The sequence below is a fragment of the Lotus japonicus genome, chromosome 1 (genome assembly GCF_012489685.1).
Source record: "Lotus japonicus ecotype B-129 chromosome 1, LjGifu_v1.2".
In the NCBI taxonomy this organism is placed as follows: Eukaryota; Viridiplantae; Streptophyta; class Magnoliopsida; order Fabales; family Fabaceae; genus Lotus; species Lotus japonicus.
This window is the reverse complement of record NC_080041.1, coordinates 134,556,382-134,579,873: the sequence shown is the minus strand read 5'-3', so window position 1 is coordinate 134,579,873 and position 23,492 is coordinate 134,556,382. Positions and strand designations below refer to the sequence as shown.

The 23,492-nt window shown below is 35.3% G+C and overlaps 1 long non-coding RNA gene and 2 pseudogenes across 3 annotated transcripts; 1 reads left to right on the top strand and 2 right to left on the bottom strand.

Moving 5' to 3' along the window:
• The first annotated feature begins 457 nt into the window (after window positions 1-457).
• LOC130731188 (tetraspanin-2-like) lies at window positions 458-2,137 on the top strand (annotated as a pseudogene).
• LOC130726777 (probable hexosyltransferase MUCI70) lies at window positions 2,016-7,232 on the bottom strand (annotated as a pseudogene).
• Window positions 7,233-11,157: 3,925 nt separating this feature from the next.
• Window positions 11,158-13,656, bottom strand: LOC130731187 (uncharacterized). Of its 3 annotated transcripts, none has more exons than XR_009016586.1 (5): window positions 12,833-13,656; window positions 12,533-12,707; window positions 12,227-12,279; window positions 11,834-11,969; window positions 11,158-11,658 (listed from the first exon to the last, which is right to left on the bottom strand). It is a non-coding gene; the product is annotated as an uncharacterized LOC130731187 (long non-coding RNA). The 3 variants fall into 3 exon arrangements; XR_009016587.1 differs by having other exon boundaries at window positions 12,617-12,707; XR_009016588.1 differs by having other exon boundaries at window positions 12,623-12,707.
• Between the last annotated feature and the right edge of the window lie 9,836 nt (window positions 13,657-23,492).

The window sequence follows — 23,492 nt, the reverse complement described above, 5'->3', positions numbered from 1 at the left end:
TGACCCACCCTCAAATGCTCGTACAATGTTTTAAAACTGAATCGAACATTGAACTGGTCAAGACAACGATTTAAGATTTAAAGGTTTAACCGTAGTTGAATCGGTAATAATTAAAATGATATTTTAAACGATTTATAGCATATTAAATATATCAAAAAAATTAACAAAGACAAAAGTGAGAAATTTGAGATGTGAAGAGAAAATTTATGAAAATGAGAAAAAAGAGAAAGTGAGGTAAAATGAATAAACCAAAAACCATCATTTATTTCTCTCTTCTCTTACTGTATTTCTTGCCATTATACACATACACACCAATATATGAACCAGTTGGAAAACCAAACCAAAGAAAGAAAACCCCTTCCACTTCCACACATTGAATCCCCACGAGCATCTTCATATAACTGCTCCTCCACCTGTCAAGTGTCTAAGTTGCAACCTCAAAGCAGATCAGCAACTGATGGGGGTAAGCAACAACATAACTGCAGTGGTGAACTTCATAGCTCTCATGGCCTCAATACCCATCATAGCCTCTGGTGTGTCATGTGTGGCTAGCCTCCAAGCCAGACAACGAGTGCATCCACACCTTCCGCTGGCATGTCCTCATCCTCGGCATCCTCATCCTCCTCTCCATAACTGGCTTCGTCGAGGCTTACTGGAACAAACAGGGCCTCTTGGCCTTTTACCTTTGCTGCATGGCCCTTTTTCTCCTCGTCTTTGCATTTATAGTTACTCGACCCGATGGAAGCTATTTCCAGGAAGAGGCTACAGGGAGTCCAGGCTCGATGGATTCTCTGCCTGGCTCAGGAACCATGTCACGGGTTCTCGGAGCTGGAACAGAATAAGGACGTGTTTGGCTGATTCTGATGTCTGCATAAAGCTCACCCAGGATTACATCACTGCTAATCAATTCTTCAACTCTCGTATCACAGTATCACTTCTTTACAGGTCTCTCTCTTTCTCTGCCACCTTTTTCTTCATATCTGATAAAAGTTTGTATCCTGAATCCTAATTTGTTGACTCTGTTAGTTATTACAAGTGTTTCTTCTTTCAATTTACTGAACTGAACTCTACTTTCAGTTGCACTGCAAGTCAAGTTCTTTCTTCCCCACATATCAGCCAGTGGTTTTCTGCTTGACTTTATTCATGCAGACTCAGGATACCTTATGTGACCGTCCACTGTGATTTTACCTTCACCCTGATTTGTGTTTCCAAGCATGCACTAACATGTCACCATGTTATATGCTCAAAGAAACTTTAAATTGCTGATCTTGAGAGTTGTTAGAAGATAGAATCATACATAGGAATTCACATTATGCATTGAGGATGAATAAACCGTTACTTTCATGGATGGGTTTTAAATTGCTTGGATTTTCCACATCACAGTTTTGTTGTAAGATCAGATTGGCACTAACTGTAGTTGAAGCAGGATAACCTGCTACTAATATAATACAAAACTATTTATTATGTTTTTACCTAATAGTTAAGCTTTTAGTATAATTATTGGTCTAGGATAGGCAGTATGGTTGTGCCCTTAGAAAAGGTCTATACCAGCTGAAAAAGGCTATACTAACTGATTCACTTAAAGAGAAACTGTGAAATTTTATATCAGAATAAAATAATTAGCCAAGAATAGTTAAGTTCATCTTTTTTTGTTTCTATTGCACATGATAAAGAAGTCTTGCTATTGTTGCCAGCCTGTGGCCTCTGTATCTTAGATTTGTTTGCTTTAACGCTCTTCTTTGTCATAGTCCTGTCTTTACTTCTTTCCTTGGAAAACAAAACTATTCATTACTCTTGTTAATTCAGTTCCTTCTACTGGTTTAACAGTCAAGGCGTTGTAAACCTCCAACTGCTTGTGGGTACAATTATGTGAACCCAATTCTTTGGATAAGCCCTGTGAATCCTATGTCAGACCCAGATTGCTACTTATGGAACAATGACCAGAACCAGCTCTGCAACAACTGCAATGCATGCAAGGCAGGTCTACTTGGGAACCTCAGAAAAGAGTGGAGGAAAGCCAATATCATCTTGGTTGTGGCTGTTGTAATCCTTATAGGTCTATCTCATTGCCTATAGTGCATACAAAAATGCTCAAACAGAAGACCTCTTCTGCCGCTACAAACAGGGCTGGGTTTGATCCATTTGCCTCCCAATGTACTCGAGGACTTTCAAATTAGAGCATATTTGAATTAGCTTATCTTTTCTTCTGAATCAATTATGGAGCTCGGACGCAACTTACATAAGCTTCCCTCCATAATTGATTATAACTTTAAAACCACTTGTAGAAAGATGTACTCTGTCTCTTTTTTTATTAAAAAAAAAAGATCAATCTTTTTCACTAGTGCAAATATTCCTTTTCTAGTTCTCTCTAGATAGTGGTTAACAAGTGGTCCAGCAAGAGATCTTCCAAGTTAAAACTAGATAACACTAATAGAATCCTGATTCTAGCTTTCCTCAGAGCATGGTTATTCTATGTCAAACTGTCAGTGGTTTCTAGTTTTTTCTATTAGATCTTTTATAACAAACATTGGTACCTTAACCTTGGATGTTAGTATCCACAATCTAAACATGCATGCACGTGTGACACCCACTTTACTTTGTATTTTAATTCTCCGAACGCGTGAAACCAAAAGCCAACCAACACCAGGGACTGTAAAGAAACTAGAGCTTTTGGAATCTTGACGCTTCCAGATCTCTCATGAACAGAAAGAAAGATCTTCCCAGTTCTTTTGGGTAAACTAGCAATTTTTAGTGCATGATTTAGAGTACAAGAAACGAAGAGATCAGAATTCAATTTGAGTATTCAATAAATTTATTTATCTACTGGATAATGCATATGTTGATATGCCACAATAAAATAGTTTATAGCTCAGAAAAATTGCTTTAAAAAATTTAAAAATAAAAAATTACATACAATGTGAAGAGAGTCTCCCATCAGAGTCACTGCTGATAAGTAGACACATTGATACAAATTCTTTCAGTTCATATTTATCTCAAGCGGTAGAAAGCTTCCTAGAGTACACAATGTACATCGGATCAGACAGTCCAGGATTTGGAGATATATTGACAGCCTACAGAAAAACGTAAACAGCATTACACCTTCAATTTACTTCAGCAATGGTAACACTTTCATACCTTCTGAAACATTGCAAAGACTTGTCATCATATCATAATTCTTTAATGACTATTAGTCGAAACATGGATAGATTATGCAAGCTTAATCACAAGGGGCAAGTTTTGTTGCACACTGAGTTATGAGTCAGATAAATTAACAGTTGGTGCGTGAGAACTAAGAAGTAAAGAATAATACAGCACAGGGGGGAAGAGTAAGTTAGATATTAGAAAGAGTGAGATTCATGCAGCTTGAAGCTTGTCCCAACAAAATGTGTGTGAACTTAAATGGGAAAAATAATCATGACTGTGCAGATAGCTGAATGTCTTTCAAACAGGCAAGATAAGAAATTATCAGTTAAGGAATTATCTCAGGGGGTTCAAATCCACCAGCATAATGGAAATATGAACCAACAATCATAACATGATCAGCATCCCCAGTTGATGTCCATATAGAAATGGCTTTTGTCCAGAAGCACCGGTTTGAAAAGCTAATATCATCAATGAAGTCGTCCTTGGTTTGTTGGAAAGCACTTAAGAGATATAAGACCAATAAATGATAGAACATCATTAAGCGGAAAACAGGCAATCCTCATAAGATTTCTTATTTGATTGCAGTATGAAACAAAGAAACATCTTCTCTACATTTTGATACAAATGAATATAAATCTTAGCCACTGAGGTGTAACAGAGCTTGGATATGTATGACCGAAACATGAACTGACCTTGTTAAAAAGTGCATTTACTGTGAAAAGTAGCATCTAAAAAAGAATTAGATGAGCCACTTTATGATAATAAGTGGTCTAAAATTGTCAACCACAACTAAAGTTGTCTTTTTTTAGTGTGAAATTTCTTACAGATTGTTTTATAATGCTAATTTCATTGATTTTAAATATTTACATTAGGAAAAGATATAACATTTATATGCATTATACATATGTCTGACACTTCAGCCTACTTGTGTAACCTTCTTTTCTTTGTTCTTTCCTCTTCTGCTACAAGAATCTAGGTATTTTCTAAACATGACTTCTTAACCTAGAATATCGATTCTCGGTACTGGACTGTTAGAAGAGTCCAGAAAAGCTGAGGACGGATTACTTAGTTTATTATACAGATGAATAAGTTTAAGTATCCAAGAAAGTGATGATTTTGTAGGAAAGTGCTTCATGACAAGTTTTTTTTCAATATTAGATTTTATAAAACTGCTAATTTGAAGTGATTCCAAATTAAAAGTTGACAAAATTTTATCACCTCATTATGGCCAGTCCACCTGGCTTGAGTATCCTGGACATCTCCTTGAAAACATCAAGAGGCGTTTAACCTACCACTAATAAAAGGAAGTTTAGCCTCTGTATACAGAGTCAATCCCTCTTTCTTGTAAAACTCAATCTGAAAGTCAATAGAGGCGTTATCATACTTTGCAGCAGCTTTATTTGCCTCAGCCTCAACAAATACATCAAAGCGCCTATAATGGTTGGATATTGCAAAAGTTGCATTCTTCCTCCACAAAAACCTGAATAAAGATGAGAGTAATTTAGGCGCCAGAACATGTATTCTATCAAGATGAATAGCAAAATAAAGCGAGAACAAATTCAGTATATATAGGTATACATATGCACTTTGATAAATTACATTCAGGGACATAACCCAGGCCAGCACATATGAAAGTCTAATACCCCAAAACATGGAATAAAAAACAAAGCAACAGAAGAAGCTGCTGACAATTAAATTCTACATTCTCCAAATGATACTTTTATATGCTAACGCAGGCATTTGGCAAGATTCTAGTACTTTGAATTTGAACCAGAAACATTAAACCCATAATCCTATAATGTATCTCATTGTTGCAGGAGACAATTAATTATTCTAATTTACAATAAGCGCAAGCTGAGCTGCTGAGATCAAGATTTCTGAGGTGCCTTGGACTATTTTACTTCTTTATGTGAGCATAGCTTTGCTAGCCCAAAAGGGAATTTCTAGATTGGGCAGCCTAAGTGGCATTTTTAGGACCTTAAAGTTTAGGAAGATGGTAAGGTAAATGACTCAAACATGGTTTATTAGGTTCTCAATCAAGGCACAATTAATAAATTGAAACTGAGACCAGATTACCAGAATAAGGCTTATCAAGTTTGTGATTCAAGTTACCATAACAGATAGATAGAAACAGATACTGTACAAACGTAGGACTGAACAGGGATCCCCACATAATTTTTACATGTAAAATGTATTGGTATATAGTATTAAGGACCGATACTGAAATATACCTTTCAAGGATTTGATATGGATCAACAACAAGCTCAAGCTTTCCATCAAGCCATATAGAGTAGCGGGCATATGGGACCATTCTATGCAACAAAAACTTTGGAATCTCTAGAAAAAGTAGTTTAAGTCACAAGTCCATAAAAGCACTACTTCTTAAACAAGATAAAACAAGTGTGAGTGACATATTTTGTTATTTCAATTCCTACCGAAAAAATTTGAATGGAAAAAATCAGCATAATGCTCAGAGGGATGTAGCCAATATTAGGTCTGTTGATCTGAGTTTTTTTCCCTTCATGTTCCCCTTCCCATTCTGTGAATGAGGGTCAGTCAGTAAAGCATACTAGCGCCTCCAAGGTTCATTATAGAAAGATGAAACCACAGTAAAAATTGTTAGCTTTCCAAAGCAACAAAATAATGATCAGATCAAAGACTTAGCAACATTAACAACCAATATGCTAGTTTCCAGTTCACAGTCATGATGGTGCTTGCGAACATAGAACTCTGACCTTTCCAGAGCGTCTCGCATCTGTGTAAGGAAGTTTACGAGCAACAATAATTCTCCATAAACCAATCTTCTTGCTGATTCCCAGCCTGCCATAACTCCTCAAATATTTTTCTGTTTCTTCAATCTTCATCCACAAACATGAGGAAGCATACAGTCTGTTTTGAATGCTCACTTATATTTTTTGGCTCATTTATCTCGTCAAAATTTCCTGAACGACAGATTCACTTCATCAGCAAAGTATCGGCTTAAATAACTATATAAAACCAGAAACCACATTATACGGACCAAATATGGCTGACGCAACAACTATGCCACGACATTGCTCCGTGTCAAGGAGGTCATCTTCATCCATATCAAATCTTGTGTTGCGGCCAGGTTTAATTCCTCTAACAAATCTGAATGACGTATATATGCATCATTGAAGATGCAGAATGGAAAGATGTGAGTAAGACGAGAGGAGAAACATCCTATAGTACCGGGATAGACAAATTATAGCCTCAAATAACATTCTTTGGTGCATATATGTATATGTACACAAAAGGAAAACATACATCCAACGAAAACAACACATACCCACGGTGCTCACTCATTGACTCTCGTATGTCAAAAGAATCATTTCTTTACCTCAAAGTAGGATAACCGATTACCACCAAAGTCTGAACCACCAAATTCACCTTCTCTACTTAGATTTTGCTAGTAGATATATGTTAAGTTCTTAAGCACCGGTGAAGGTGAGGGGAACTTTGGCATAAGTGCAATGGCTTCATCCACCGGAAGGTAACATACAGGGCATGCTGAAAAGCAAACAAGCCAGAATGTTCAGGAGCAAACCATTAACATTAAGCATCTTAAAATATATCCTAGGCCCTCCATTGACCACTCCATACCCTCGTGAACTACCCAAATTCAAGAAACTAATAATATCGACAAGGGATATGGATACAACTGTGAATTACTAAGCATAGTATAACTTAATATAAGATATTTGTGACATAAAAGTAGTAAAACTAAAACTTAAGCCGTGGCCCAGTACGTTTTTTATCTGCTGGTGGGGGAGGAAGTGTGAAACTATTACAAGGATGCCAAGGAGGAAGACTATAACCCAGAGAATTGCTTGGGGGAAGAGGGGTAGTACCAAACTTGTTGCAAAGCCAATGATCTTTGCTGTCGTGGTCAAAGCTGGAGAATCACTTATAGACACACTCTTGTTAACACTAATGTTACGCACCCCGCTTCCCACCTGTGAATCTTCACCTGAAAGCAAGCCATGTCACAAAAGTTACAAGCCCAAATCATGTGAATCACCAAAACAACTTTTCTCCCTGTCCTTCATCTTCAGCAAGGCACATGACATGCATTCCTAAGTTAGGTGATTAAATGTACAAATCCTAAAATTGATCACATTCATCAAAATAAAATTTAAAAATGGCTTAGACTTCGTTTGGTTACCAATCAAAAAGTATGCAAGCAGGAAAATAACACATACAGAGACATTTTTTCTACACAAAAAGCAACATAAAGTACACTGAAAAAAATGGGGAAATTCATTGCATTTTTCATTCATGAATTTCCTTCTTGAAGGGGAACTTCTTTGGCCATTTCCACATTTTTCAGTATCTGTAAAAATGGGGATATGGTGAAAAAATGTAGAAAAACAAATACAATCCAGTTTTCAGCAAATTTCAAGCAACAAGTGGAACACAAGACTTGAAAAATCAGTTGTGTTAGGTTGAGAAGTACAGCACTAGACATAATAACTCGTTTCCATTGCTTGAATTGTTCTAAGCAATTATCAATATCCCCTATTTCAGAGCTTGAATAATGAGGTAAACATCACCTCTGTACAACCTACTCATTATACAGTTATCAACATCAAAAAACCATCAAAGTTGTAATTAGGGGCAATGGGGCAAGATTTTTTATCAGATATACATGATGCCCAATTGATTAAAGCAGCATAAGTATTCACTGGGCCTAAAAGTTAATAACTTTGTCTCTTCTACTTCCTCTAGAGCAACACAAAAATCAACCAACTCATACAAATTCAAGTAGTTTCAACTCATTACACAGTTATCAACACCAAAAGGCACACAGCAGAAAAAAAAATCAAGAAAGAGAAGGTCCACAATATAAGCAGGCAAGTCCATCAGTCTACTTTTCCCTCATGATACAAAACTTCCAGAATCAATATCACCCACAATAAGATCATAGCAATCACCACCGTAATGCACGAATGGTTAAGTACCATTGATTATCAAGATTTAAAAACCGTCTCATTTTAGAGACTTTCAGCAATTATTTCCGTCAAATGTTAGTTTGGATCCCTCAAATTACTCGTTTGTCAAAAAAGGGAAGCCTTTATGCACCTGAAGAAGGCTCATCCCTCAAATTATCGTCAACCGAAAAGAAAGGCAACAAGGGTCCATAATAGGAATGCATTTTCGTGACTTTAGAGTCATCGACATTATTAACCATTTTAGGGACTCAATTTCAGTCAAATATTAAATGTCATTCATTATTCGTTTGGATCCCCCATGAAGGGTCATCCCTCAAATTATCATCATCCCAAGAGATAAAGGCAACAAGGGTCCACTATTTTAGCCAATATGATTAACCATCTAATTTTAGGGACTGGCAAACTCAGAAAGATGAAACCTTTAGGCACCCCAAGAAAGCTTAACCCTCAAATTACCATCATTCAATGATCCGAAAAGGGACAGGACAAAAGCAACAAGGGTCACAAATCGAAATTAGCATCTCGGGACTTTAGGGTCATGGTCATTAACCATCTCATTGTAGGGACTTGCAACCTCAGAAAGGGTCAGCCTTTAGGCACCCCAAGAAGGCTTAGCCCTCAAAATACCATCATCCGGAAAGGGACAGTGTCAAAGGTAACATGGGTCCACAATTGAAATTAGAATTTTCGGGACTTTAGGGACATCGTAACTAACCATCTCGTTTTAGGGACTTGCAAACTCAGAAAGGGTCAGCCTTTAGGCGCCCCAAGAAGGCTTATCCCTCAAATTACCATCATCCGAAAAGGGACCGGGTCAAATGCAAACATGGGGCCGCAATCGAAATTACCATTCTCGAGACTTCAGGGACATTGGTCACATGATTCATCATATTTTTTTAGGGACTTGCATACTCAGAAAGGGGAAGCCCAAAGAAGGCTCAACCTCAAATGTAAAAGGCCGCAGGGACAAGGACAAAGGAAACAAGGTTCCATAATCGATATTGGCATTCTTGCATAAAGAAACCCTAAATCAGAAAAGCCAAGAAGAAATTTGAAGAAGAATCCGTAATCGGGCACCAAGAAGAAAGAAAGAGAGATCGATAGCCAAACACGTTTATCTGAGAAAGAAAAGAGAAAGAGCACGAAGGGATACCTCTCTCTTTGTAGAAACCAACCAAACATTGAACAAGAGAGAAACCCTAAATCAGAAATTTGAAGAAAGAAAGAGAGGGAAAGAAAAAACCCTAAATCGAAAGGCAAACACGCTTATCTGAGAAAGAAAGAACACGAAGGGCAGAAGCCATGAACGTTGAACAAACTCTTTCCCTCTCTTCTCCCTTTCTTCTTGTTCGCGCCACCTACAACGACTATATTTTCTTTCTTCATCGGTCAAGTGTGTGTTTATTTATAATATAATAACTCTGCGTAGGCGCGTAGCGTAGAGATCAAGCACCAAATAAACAAGCGTGTCTGTCACGCGTCACAACCCAAATCAAAGACTTTCTATTGAGTTATTATTAGTTTCAAAAAAATAAACTTTCTATTCAGTTACAAGATGTGACAAATTAAGGAAAAAATTATTATTATCTTCTTTAATAACTAACCATTTCTTTAACTCAACCCCCAAATAATTAAATAACAAAATATTATCTTTTTAACTGCACGTGCAATGCTTACCTGTTCAGCGTGAGAAGAATAATACAGCAGATTGTTTGGTGCGTTAGGCTAGCTTGTCCGGAGCCTAGAGACGAATTTGGAGGCGTTTCCGTTGTTTGTTTATGCTTCTCTGTATTTAGATGTAGTTAGTTAGTTTTAGTTTTTAATTTGTTACTTTTCCTCCGGTAAAAAAACTATGAAAAATGTTTTCATAGTTTGGACAAATCAATGTAAAAGTGTTTTTTTAGCAAGAAACTATCTAACTAAGAAAACACATTTTAAAATAAATAATGAAAAGTGAGTTCAAAAATAAATAAATGATGAAAAGTATATAGGAAAATAATTTTATAAAATTAAAAAGGAACTTTTGAATAACAAGTCCAGTAAACCATTTGATTAAACAATTTTATTTAAAGATACAATGGATAAGTAAACACTTTTTAGAAGAAAAAAAATGACAAATAAAAAATGAAAATTATATCTAAAATAGAGTACTTTGCTTAGGTGTGAAATATATATATATATGTGTGTATATATATATATATATATGTGTGAAGATCTCGGTTTGATGTTTAGATAAGTAGAACCTTACAAATCATAATCTAGTGGTGTAACTTGTAGGCTCTATTTGATTCAACGGAGGGGAGAAGAGAGATTTTAATACTTTTTATGTTTGGTTCATACAAGGAAAAGGAGATAGATTTTATAATTAAATTATTTTTATGCCCTTGATGTATTTACTTGTGCTTAGCAACCCATAATAAGTTTATTGCATGTTTTGGGCACGTCAAATTCCTTGTTTGCTGAGCTTATTGGAATTCGTACAGCAGTGGACACTACTACAAAAACACTAATTTGGGGCGAAAAAATCCGTCGCACACTAGTTAAAATTTCCGTCCCAAAATAATTTTGGGACGGAATTGTGACGCAAAAAATTGTGTCGCTATATTGCTCGTCGCAAAAGTTTTGGGACAGAATTTATTATTCTGTCGCAAATTTGGGACGGAAATTGAGACAGAATATAATAAATTACATTTTTAAAATAATAATTTCGTGACGAAATTTGTGACAGAAAATAATAAATTAGTTGCGACAGAATCTTTCATTCCGTCGCATTTTGGGACGGAATTTAATAAGTTTTAATTTTTTCAAATAATAATCTTTGTGACGGAGTTAGTGACGGAGTTAGTGACGGATATTGTAATATGTTGTGACAGAACTGAGAACAACATAGTCTATCCCAAATCTTGTGACAAAATATTTCCGTCACTAAGTTGAAGATTAGGATAAATAGCAGCACAACCAAATTTTTAGCGTTTTTTATTTTCTTCACATTTTGATTTTAATTAAATTAGTAAGAAATCTCAAATTAATCTGCAATAATAACTAACAAAATATGAAAATAACATTAATCAAGAATCAACTCTTCATTAACAACAAGCTTCATGTAATTCATAAAGATCACAACTATACAAAAAATACCAAAATTACTTAGAGTTTCCCTAAAAAAGTTACTTATTTTCAAGCCACATAGTAAGCATGCTGGTTCCTTACACCTTCAAAGCTCTTTTTACCATCCTCTTCCATCTTTTGAATAGCTTCAATTCCAGCATGTCCGGATTCAAAACTGCGGAGCTTCTCAATTTAAGAATCTTCCTCAACCCGTTTTTTAGCCACCAATGCCTCCATAAGTTTCTCATTTGCTTCCTTAGTTACTCTTTGTGCTTCTTTTAGCTTCTCAATTGTTCTTTTGTCTTTTATAGATCTTTTAGAGCAAGATTTATCTGGGTTAGCAATTCTGAATTCTTCATAGCTAGTGGGGTTGCCGCTGGTGCTTTGTTGGGAGTTGCTAGAACTTCTTTGTTGGGAGTTTCAGATTAATTAGACCCTATCAGATTCATAGTGTCAATAACGTATAAAACAAGGCACTAAATTAAATGGAAAAAAGACAAGAAGACTATAAAATAATAAAATGTTATATTTGTTGTAGGTAACCAAATAGATAGATGGATATAAGCCTAAGAGATTATGTTCACATTATGCATGATGGCATAGGAACTAACCGTCATCAATTGGTCTCAATACTTCCTTCAAAGTCCTTCCCTCTACTTGTCCTTTGTCGAGTTCCTTCCCAAGCTACTACACTAGTTTTGTCAGCTTTATTAACATATCCTTGTAACAACCTATACATGATGCTTGCTACATAGAAGAGAAGCACAAAATATTCACTATAGACAATAATGAAAGGGGAGGATTTAACCAAAATGTACCGGGCTAGAAATTTTCAGAAAACAGAAATTTAATATTAGTTTTTAGAAACATATATGCCTTATTTAAAGCTATGTAGTTCAATTACAAAATAAAAATAATAATAAAACTTCCACTATAAAAATACTTTAGGGGATCTATGTGGTTCCACAATCTAAATCATATAAGTAATTCCACAAAAGACATACTCTTTGCAGCATCTTGAAGCTGATTGAAGGCCTTCAGAGGATTTTAACTCTTCCTGCAAGATGCAAACTTGTCAGTAAATTTTGTTTTACAACTGAAGATGCAATAAGAGAGGGTCTTTCACTAGAATGAAAAGAAAAAGAGAATAGATTTGAAGAATTCATTAAGTAAGTACAAATGAAGACAATAAAATGATAAATTCCAAACTCAACAGGCAAGATACTAAACTGAGTGTTTTTCTCAATGATTTACATAACATTCTTGGGATGCTTTCACGTTACTAGTAGAAAGTAACAACAAATTCTTACCAAAGATTAGCCTTATTCAGAATAAGAAAAGGCCAGGCTCATGCTTGCCTAATTATATCATGCAAAATCAAACATAAGAGAAACCTTTACTTGACAGCACAGTGATCATAATGGATCCACGGACATTGTAGCATGAATGTATTGAAAAGGTTGGAAGGAATCCTCAGTGCACAAGCTGAAACATAAATAATGAGGAAAAGAAGTGATTCAACTAATAACTAAGACTACTTTCCCAGCCACTAATTTGTAGTTTTAGTCGTACAACAGCAGTAGCAAAGCCAATTCCAGCAAAAGACTCACATGGCAAATAAGATATGCAAGTAGGCACTGTGGCGAGATCCAGCCGTAGTAGAGCACGCAGATAAAATGTGATAAGAACCAACTTGGACAGACCCCGCATATTTGGCACCCAACCTCACACCAATATGCCCTTAGTGGCTAGCCTGCAACTTGAAAATTCACAAAGCACAGCACAAAAGGAAGAAAAGGAAAAACACAAAACAAAGGCCTTAGCCAACTAGAAACCCACAAGACTCTCTTCCAGAAACAAAACCTTCAAGAATAGAAATTTCTTTGTCCCTCAGCACAGCAAAAAACAACAAACCACTATTTCAAAACAACACAATTATAAAGTCCACAGCCCCTTACAAAACTATAAGGGACAACCACCCATCTTCAGCAAGCCACAAAACAGAACAGAGGAAAGCCTAGGATACTAGACATTGACCTATGCTTAACTAGTGATTTGGCTCTAATATAAGACAGTAATGAGAATAAACTCAAAAGTGTGAAAGCAAAGCAAGAAGAAATCTCACGAGAGCCATTTCCTTTTCCATCATTCCAGAAAAATATACAAGCACTAGAAAGATTATTTACAGGATATTGGATAAATTGAAAAATTACCGTTGAAGATTTCGAAGGAAGACTTCTGGAGCACGAGTCTGAGAGCGAGAGCGAGAGCGAGAGCGAGCGGTAGAGAAAACGTGAACCTGAGCATGAAATCGAGTACTGAGAAGAAACAGATGTCCTTGAACTCCAAGAGAGCGTCGTCGATCAGGCACCCCCACTGACGGCAAGTCGGCAAGGAACCACGGTGCGCAAGCATTGAACCGTGAGAGGTAAAGAATAATAGTAACAAGTTTTAAATTTAAAATAAAGATATAGATGAATATAAATAAAAAGGATATAAGAGATAGAAATTTGAAATAAATAAATATATCAATATAATAATTCAACCCTTAATGTTTAAGTGTTTCAAGTTTGTGATAAAAAAATAATACTCTAAATTTAAATAAAGATATGAAGTATAATATAGTTAAAAGAAATAATATACATGATGAATTTTAAAATATTTGTTTTAGATTTTAAATAAAAATAATCACATATATTTTAAAAGATCTTATATAAGCATGCATGTTTATATATTTGGCAAAAAAGTAGAAAATAAAAAATTGAGGTCGACATAAAGTCTAGTCAAGTTTGATGGGTATTGAAGATCAATTAGAGGTCTCATCGTACTTGATGAGTCCTAAGTTCAAAATGAATATGAATTAAGTTTGATGGACCTATAAGATCAAATAATGGGTTTTATTGGACTCGATGGACTTTGTACGCAACACGAAGCTTCATTGGGTCTAACGGGCCTTTAAAATCAACATGGAACCTCATTATCTTATGACGGACCTTATAGAGCACCATGAAACCCAATAAGGTTATATGAGCTTCTAAGATCAACATGGAACATAATTAGGTCAGATAGACATTTGAGGTCAACATGAAACCCATGCGGGCCTAGTGAATATTAGAGATCAACTAGATGTTTCATTGTACTTGATGACCAGTTCGAAATGAAGCTTAATTTGACTTGATGGACCTATAACATCAATAATCAACTTCTATTGGACTTAATGAGCCTTGTGCGTAATGCGAAGCCTCATTGGACTTGATGGGCCTATAAGTTAATCGTTGATTCTGATTGGGTCTGGTGCGCCTTATACACATTATAAAACCTTATTGAGTTTAATAGACCTTTAAGATAAACATGAAACCTAACTATAATATCACAATATAAGTGGGCCTAACTTTTCATTGGTTAGAGTCTACAACGCTTAAGTCTAAAGTTTAGAAGGCTTGTACGCGACTGGAAAAATGATAAATAAAGTAAAAATAATAATAAATATTTATTAGTTATTCAAAATTGTAAAACTCTAAACAAAAAATGTTCTCTTTGTACTTCTAATTAAATTTTTTAATATATAAAAAATATTGGTCAGCAAATCTGCAGCCCACAAGTTAAGCGGAATAACTCACACAAGGTCGTATCAAAATGGACAACGTATTATAAAGTTGACGCCTTGATTTTCCCCCAAAATTAAATCTTCAAATTGGGACGGAAAATAAATGTCGTCCCCACATTGGGACATATTATATAAATGCGTCACCAAATTGTGACAAAATACAAATTTCGTCCCAAAAAAAAGATTATTTTTTAAAAAAATAATTGTGACGAATAATTACTGCTAACTTCGTCACAAATTGGGACAAAATAATTAAATTATTGCGTCCCAATGTTGGCGCCTTGATTTCCCCCCAAAACTAAATATTTAAATTGGGACGGAATATAAATATCGTCCCCACATTGTGACGATTTATATAATTGCGTCACTAAATTGTGACAGAATAAGAACTCTGTCCCAAAAAAATATTATAATTTTAAAAAATACCTGTGACGGAAAGTTATTGCTAACTCCGTCACAAATTGGGACGGAATAATTAGATTATTGCGTCCCAATGTTGGCGCCTTGATTTCCCCCCAAAACTAAATATTTAAATTGGGACGGAATATACATATCGTCCCCACATTGCGACGGTTTATATAACTGCGTCACTAAATTGTGACTGAATACAAACTCTGTCCCAAAAAAAAAATTATAATTTTGAAAAACGTTTGAGACAGAACATTATTGCTTACTCCGTCACAACTTGGGACGGAATAATCTAATTATTTTGTCCCAATGTTGGCGCCTTGATTTCCCTCCAAAACTAAATATTCAAATTGGGACGGAATATAAATATCGTCCCCACATTGCGACGGTTTATATAAACGTGTCACTAAATTGTGACTGAATACAAACTTCGTCCCAAAAAAAAAATTATAATTTTAAAAAACATTTGGGACGGAGCATTATTGCTTACTCCGTCACAACTTGGGACGGAATAATTAGATTATTGCGTCCCCAAAATTGGCGCCAAGCTTCCCTCCAAAATAAATGTTTCCATTGGGACGGAATTTTTTTAATTCGTCGCAAATTTGCGACAAATTTCCTAATTTCGTCTCTAAATTGTGACAAAATTTGTATTCCGTCCCAAAATGTTAAATTAAGGTTTTAAAAAACTTTAGCGACAAGAAAGTGTCGCCAAAACCGTCACAAACTAATTATTTTGGGACGAAATTGTTTTCCGTCGCAAAATTCCGTCATAATTTGAGTGTTTTCTAGTAGTGGGAGGTGGTTCTTGATGATAATTATTCTCGATTTGTTATTGAGTCTGATTGTTTGGAGGCTCTTAACATGATATCTGGTGCTTCTCCCGTGGCTACGGCATATGGGGAAGTAGTAGAGGCTATTAGGAGGGGGATGTCTTTTCATGGCAGTATCAAATGTTGTTATACACCAAGGGATGCTAATTTAGTAGCGGACTGGCTTGCATCAACGGCTCTGATGTTCCCGTTTGGAACACACAGACTCACTTCTCCTCTTGGCGATTGTCATCGACTTATTTTACTGGATAAGGGTGAGGACTTGCCCTCTCCCTCAATTGAGCCTAGTGCTTAGTTCTTTTAGAGCGTAGCCCCTCCGTGTAACCCAAAAAAAAAACTATTGCATGTTCCAATGAATGAATGTAACATGTTTTTTAGAAAATTATTGTGTAAGTACAAGATTAAAACTTCGGAGCAAATAAAACCCAAACAACTTACTAGAAGCCATTAAACATTTTTTTTTTTGCAAATAACAAAAAAAATTCCATAAAACACAGCACAAGCGGCAAAATCTTTGTCACATAGCAGTAGCAAAATAATTCCACAAAACTTTAGTTTTAGTTTGCTACAAATTAGGGAACACAAAAATTGAATTGCGTGTAGTTTAGATTAGGCCACAAGTCCACAACATTGTATTTTATTTATTTATTTAGTTATAAAATATCTGATTGATCCATTGGGTTGTGGGTTAGTAACCCACATGAGTTATTTCGACAACCCCATGATTGAAAGAAAAAAAATGAAGTAATCAAGTAATTAGAGATATGATATGTGATGTGATAGATAAAAAAAAAAAAGAGAGATATAAAGACAAATGAGTAAAATTGAGATGGAAGAGAATGTAAAATTTAAATGATATCAAATAAAAATATACAAATAAAATACTCAAAACTAATCTCTTACTCGCAATTTTGATGGAAGGGATGAAAGAGTGACGCTCATAACTACTAAAACTACAAAATTATTTTTCTGCCCCCCTTTATATGCATTCAAGGTCTTATATAATAAACTAGTGGAATTACTCATGTCTTGCACGGGTGACTTTTGTCTAATAAAATGTTGTGTGACACTTTTTTTTTCTATCTTTTGAGTAAATACATCTTAACAATTGTTTTAAATATATATTTTTTGAACATTGTGTTTTTTTAAGAAGTACAAAGTGTTTTAATCTACCGTCAGTTTTTTCTTATTTAATTATGATATAATTTAAGATTTTAAAAATTAATTTTAGTGATCTTTTCAACTCAAAATCTTATTATAATTCAGTTGACTCGTCAAATCTTATTTCCCACCACACACACATTTCACGAAAAATCACTCACCCACCTTCCATTCTATCTTACACTCAATTAAAAAAATTAAAATAAAAAATAATCTAATTAATTGATTACAGTTTTCTTAAAAAATTCAAAATAAAAAACCATATATACAAAAAAAAACATAATTCTTAATCAATAACTGTATGACCAATCTGCACATACTCTCCGACAAGCCCAATCCAAGCCCCCTGCTCATCTGCTACACACCGTAGCTCGAATTCGCCATACGCTGCATTTAATTTACTTTTGAATATTAACATTACACATACAAATCATGGAAACACAAGAGAGGAAGAGGAAAAGAAACAATAATAGGCATTTTAATGTCTGCAACTTTAAATTTCTCGAGTGCCAAACTCTAAACAGCTCATACCATTGTAAAAAACGTGAAAAAAATAAAGGTTTCAGACATTATACCCATAACTGAATATACAAATTGAAAAAATTAACCATATTAAAATCATGGAGCTTGAAATTACACAACTGATTTTTTCCTTTCAATCAAAATTCAATTGTTTAGGGCCATAACTGCAGTGAAATAACTTTTCAATGACACAAATTCATTTCATCATATAGCTTGAAATTACACAACAATGGAAATGCTTAAACTACATAAAACAAGTTCAACCTGAAATAAGTGAAATTACACAACACAAACTAAAATGTGAGTGATGAACACTAGATAAAGTAAAATAGTGGATAAAAAACAAATTTAACATGTGACTTTATTGGAGCAAAGACCAAATAAAACAATGAAGAACAACTTAAAATTTTAAGTTGTGCTATCATTTGATTGTATTCTGCAACCAATGCAGCTAATTCTTCTTGCTTTGTCTCTTCTTTCTTTTTGAAGATATCAAGTACCTTCAGGACAAAAAAGAAAGAGAAAGTTGACAGCCTTAATAAATTTTTTTTCAAAATAAAATTTTCTATCTTTTATTCATTTAACAAAAAAAATATTATTCCTCATATATTTTATTTCACAACTTTTTAGGTTAAAATTCAAGGTAATTATAAACAAATTTTTACTTCAAATGTTGAGTGAATTTAATTTTTTTATTTTAAAAATCTTAATTATTTTCATTTTTAAATCAATCAAATTTAGGTAAATTAATACAAAATGTTCGCTATCAAGAACATATATTTGAACATTTTTTAAAATATATTTACTAAAAAAACATAATACTTCACAAAATTTGGATTGTAAATCACAACAGTCACTCGTGCAGGGCACGGGTAATTCCACTAGTTATGATTTGATTTAATAGTATATTAATCAGAAAATATAAAATAATTAATATCCAAAACCAATTATATTAATGAAATTTCATTTTATATATATATATATATTTACACATTAACTTATTTCCATCCGTGTATAGTGATTTTTTTATTCAAAATTTTATTTATAACTTTTAAAATATATTTCTAGAGTTTTTTTTTTTTTGAAATTAAATATATTTCTAGAGTTTGAATGAAGGTGATTTACCTAAGAATTTTATGTGATTAATCTTCCACGAAATTAAATTTTAAGAAAAATAATTTAGGAAACAATTTTTTATCTAAATAATCCTTGCAGTTTGTATATTACTTATATTTTAAACTTTCAGTCAAGGCTTTATGCTTCTCAACAAAGGAGAAACTCTTGGGTACTGCGAGCTGGCTTGTTCCCAAACGTGTGCGCAAAATAACCCCTTCTAAGTTTGTGTTATTCTTGTGGCGAGCAGTGAGATATAAATATGCAGTCAAGGCTAATCTAGTGGCTTGTGGGGATATAATTGAGAATGCAGGCAAATGTAGCATGTGTGGAGTTGTTATGGAATTATCAAATCACTTCCTAATTCATTGTGCGAGGATCGGGCCACTTTAATACGCTATTTTGGAACGAGAATGGGTTTTATGGTGCTGCCCCCAATCTTTGGGGATTTTGATTGACGAGTGGGGCTATTTGAAAGGTTGTTATGATCCGTTGTTCTGGGAGCTGATCCCCTATGTCTAGGATGTCAAAATTACCCATACCCACAGATATCCGTAGATAAAAATTTGTTATGGGTAAAATTACCCGCACTCATGGGTATCCACGGATTTATTTAATGGATATTTCCACTATCCCTTTTTATTAATGGAGCGAGTACGAATATTGATGTATCAATACTCATGAATACCCACCAGATGTATAAAATATTATAATTATATATATATATATATATAATTGTTGAAATATTTTTTACCACTCTACGTTTGAATCTCTCAAGACTCAATTGTAGTATAGTAAGGGTTTTGTCGTATCCACAGGGAGGTGTAATACTTACGCCGTTCAATAGTTAATAAACTTAAATGATGATTACACAATGAGATTCATTTTTGTTTGAACATGAAAATATATGGAAAAAAAAAAATAAACTAACGGAGAAACAACAAGTATGAGGAAATGTTGGGATTAAACTTCATTGAATGACCTTTGTGCGCTAGTGATTCAAATACAAACCAAGCCTAAGAATATGATTCATCTACACCAGTTCAACCCTACTCCATCGATGTCTCGCATGAGTGGATAACAATAATTATCTAATCCTCAGCATTGATGTCTCACATGATTAAGAAAGATAGTTATCATGAAGTTTAGGTGTTTAAGTGACTAATAATATAGGAAGAGATGTATATTAAGTGTAATATATATCTAATGAATTTGTGTTTGAATTATGAACTTGTACAATGATAATGGTAAAAAGAAGCTCTTACACCAAATTAGGATAGAAAATAAGGGCCCGTTTGGTGCGACGTATAGTATAAGGCCTGATAGTATAAGACCTGATAGTATTAGGCATGATAGTATAAGCCCTGATAACTTTCTTATACTATCCAGCGTTTGGCCATACTCTGTATAATTTACCATATCGTTTAAATTAATGCAATTTTATGTTTAGTGAAGTATTGAATAATGATATATAATAAAAATCGAATATGGAGGTGATTATAACGGTGGTGGTGGTGGTGATGGAAGTGGTGGTAGGTTGGTGGTGGTGGTGGCAATGGTGGTAGGTTGGTGTTGGTGGTGGTGGTGGTGACAGCGGAAATAGGTTGGTGGTGGTGGTGGCAGCGGTGGTGGTTGTGGTGGTGGTGATGATAGGGTGGCGGTGGCGGTGGTAAGGCGGTGGCGGCTGCGATAGGGTGGTGGCTACGGTGGAGGGTGGAGGCAATGGTGGTGGTGGGGGCGATAGGGTGGTGGTTGTGGTATCGGTGGTGGCGACGATTATGGTGGTGGTGGCGATAGGGTGGTGGTTGTGGTGTCGGTGGTGGCGGTGGTGGTGGTGGTGGTGATCAGGTGGTGGCAGCGATGGTGGTTGTGGTGTTGGCGACGATAGGGTGGTAGTGGTGGTGGTGGTAAGGCAGTGGCGGCTGCAGCAAGGTGGCGGCGACGGTGGAGGGTGGAGGCAATGGTGGTGGCGGTGGCGATAGGGTGGTGGTTGTGGTGTCGGTGGCGGCGGCGGTGGTGGTGGTGGTGGCGGCAACACCAGTGGTGACGGTAGGGCAGTGGTGATCGGGTGGTGGCAGCAACACCGGTGGCGGTGGTGGGGCCAATGATGGTGTAAGTTAGCAATGGACAGTGGTGGTGATGGTAACTTATACGTCACAATCTTATCATGCCTTATCCATCACTCACATGATGGATTAAATAATACGTCATTTTAACGTATAAGGGGACTTTGATGGATAAGCTTATACAATACAATGTCATCACCAAACAATGCATAAACTCATAATGTATTGTATAAGCTTATACTATCATGCCTAATACGGCGTGCCAAACGAGCCCTAAGTATTTTCCTTTACACGTTAGATTGATTGTAAAGTCAAATCTTAAATTTTGTTTTTAATATTATTTTCAATTGAACAAATATATGCAAATTCATATATGTTCACGGGTGTTAGGTACCCATGGATATCAACAGATATTTTAAAATCCGGTTAAAACCCACTGAATGGATATCCGTGCGGGTATGGAGCGGGTACGAGTATAAATTTTAACCTGCGGAGCGGGTGGTGGGTATATACTACTCATGCCCACCTGTATCATTGACATCCCTACCTATGCCCTTGGCTAGTCAATATGCTAGCTCGCAATGAAGTGGTGTTTCAAAATAAAGCCTTCTCTTCGGACACTGTGTGGGGTCTCCATATCGCGAGGATATCATGGTGGATTAAGGCTTGGTGGAGAGAGTGTATGTATTCAGGTAACAATTTTATTCTAAGCTTTGTTGATCTTCGTTTTAATTATCCTCTGAGACATCGAGTTAGCTGCTGGTCCCCTCCTTCGGTTGGGGTTCTAAAGTTCAACGTCGATGAGTCCTCTCATAGTAATCCGGGAAGAAGTGGGATTGGGGGTCTGGTTCGCAACTCTACAAAGAAAACTCTGGGAGTTTTCTCTGAGGCAATGGGTGACATGTGAGCTTACGAAGCCGAGGTTAAAGCAATTCTCCATGCTCTCATTTTCTGTCAACAATTCCAACTCCACCATATTTTGGTTGAAAGCGATTCAAGTCTTGTCGTTGGTTGGGTAAATAGCAAAGTGAATAGGTTTTGGAAATTAATTTAGGATTTAAATCTCATTGACCTTATGTGTGTTGAGATAGACTGTATTCGAATAAAACATATCTACAGAGAGTCAAATAATTTGGCTGATTATTTAGCCAAATCGAGGTGCAATTAGGTAAGCCCTGTTTGGGCTTTGATGTGATTTAGTCTTTTACTTTATTTTGGTTGTTTGATCAAATTACCCTCCTCTCTTGTTGCTCATTCTTTTATGTTTTTTGTGATTATTGGTTGATGTTTTTATGCTTGCTAGTGTTGGTCCCATGTTCTCTCTTGCTTGAGTGTCTTGATCTGCATCTCTTTATTGAAGGGTGTTGGTTTGTGCTTTTTCCGTGTTTGGATAGGAACTCTTTGCACCACGATTTTGGCCTGGTACTTTTGTGGATGTTTGGTTTATGCTAATCATCTCCTCTGGGGCACTTTTGCAGATGCTTGCTTCGTGCTTTGAAAGCCTCCTCGCTTGGGCTGGAATTATTCCCGTTGAGCTTTCCTTTATTTTCTTCTCTTATTGCTCTTGTATAAGTTTTTTGTTTTTGTTATTGTGTCAATGCTCTCCTTATTGAAGCTTTGGTGTGTTTGTTAATTATCTTTTGTAATGTTTGTACTTTGTAGTACTCGTGAGAGTTTCGCTCTCATGTTATCTTTAATATATATTTTCTTTGTCAAAAAAAATTAAAGAATTTAAGTTCTCAATGTAATAAAAAAGGAATTTTTGACAAATAGGTTATGTTTTTTTCAAAACAATTCCATCTTTAATTTTTATTTTGTCATGATTATTATTTAACTTCGATATTAAGGTGACAACAAAATGTGGAATAAAATTATTTTAAATTAATATTTAAATGCAATCATGTTAATACAATCGTAAAAATTATTCGTTTTAAGGCAAGGTATTATCTTGGTTTTTGATGTAAAGAAAAATCTACATTGTAGAAGTTTTCTCTTAAGTAGCCTAGCTACTTAATAAAAATAAACTACATAACCGCCATTAGTCAAGAGAGAAAATTTATACAATCGAGAAAAAAGTGATAAAATTTTCACTTATTGACCATCTACAACATTTGAAATTCTAATTCCCATATGACAGATGTCCTACGCGATGTTTAGGCAACTGCTTTAACAATCGTACAACAGTAAAAAGTAAAAGCATAAAATAAACAAGACACAACACCAAAGTTGTTAACCCAGTTCAGTGAAACTTCCCCTACGTCTGGAGGGTTTGCACCCAAAGAAAGAAAATCCACTATCTCAAGATTCAGGAACTACAGACACTCATGAACCCACAACCCATAGTTCTCTTCCTAATCAACCCAGTGTATTTCTACCTAGTATATCGACCTAGGTATGAGAGCCCCTCTCACTTTCTCTCAACCACTGCCACAGTGATTGGTAAGAACAACAACAAGTAGAGTTTTAGCACTCAAGAACACAGAACTCAACCTTGCCTTATAGAATCAATGAGCAAGGTGAGTTCAGAAAGAACACAAGGACTAAAATTGGATACATGTGT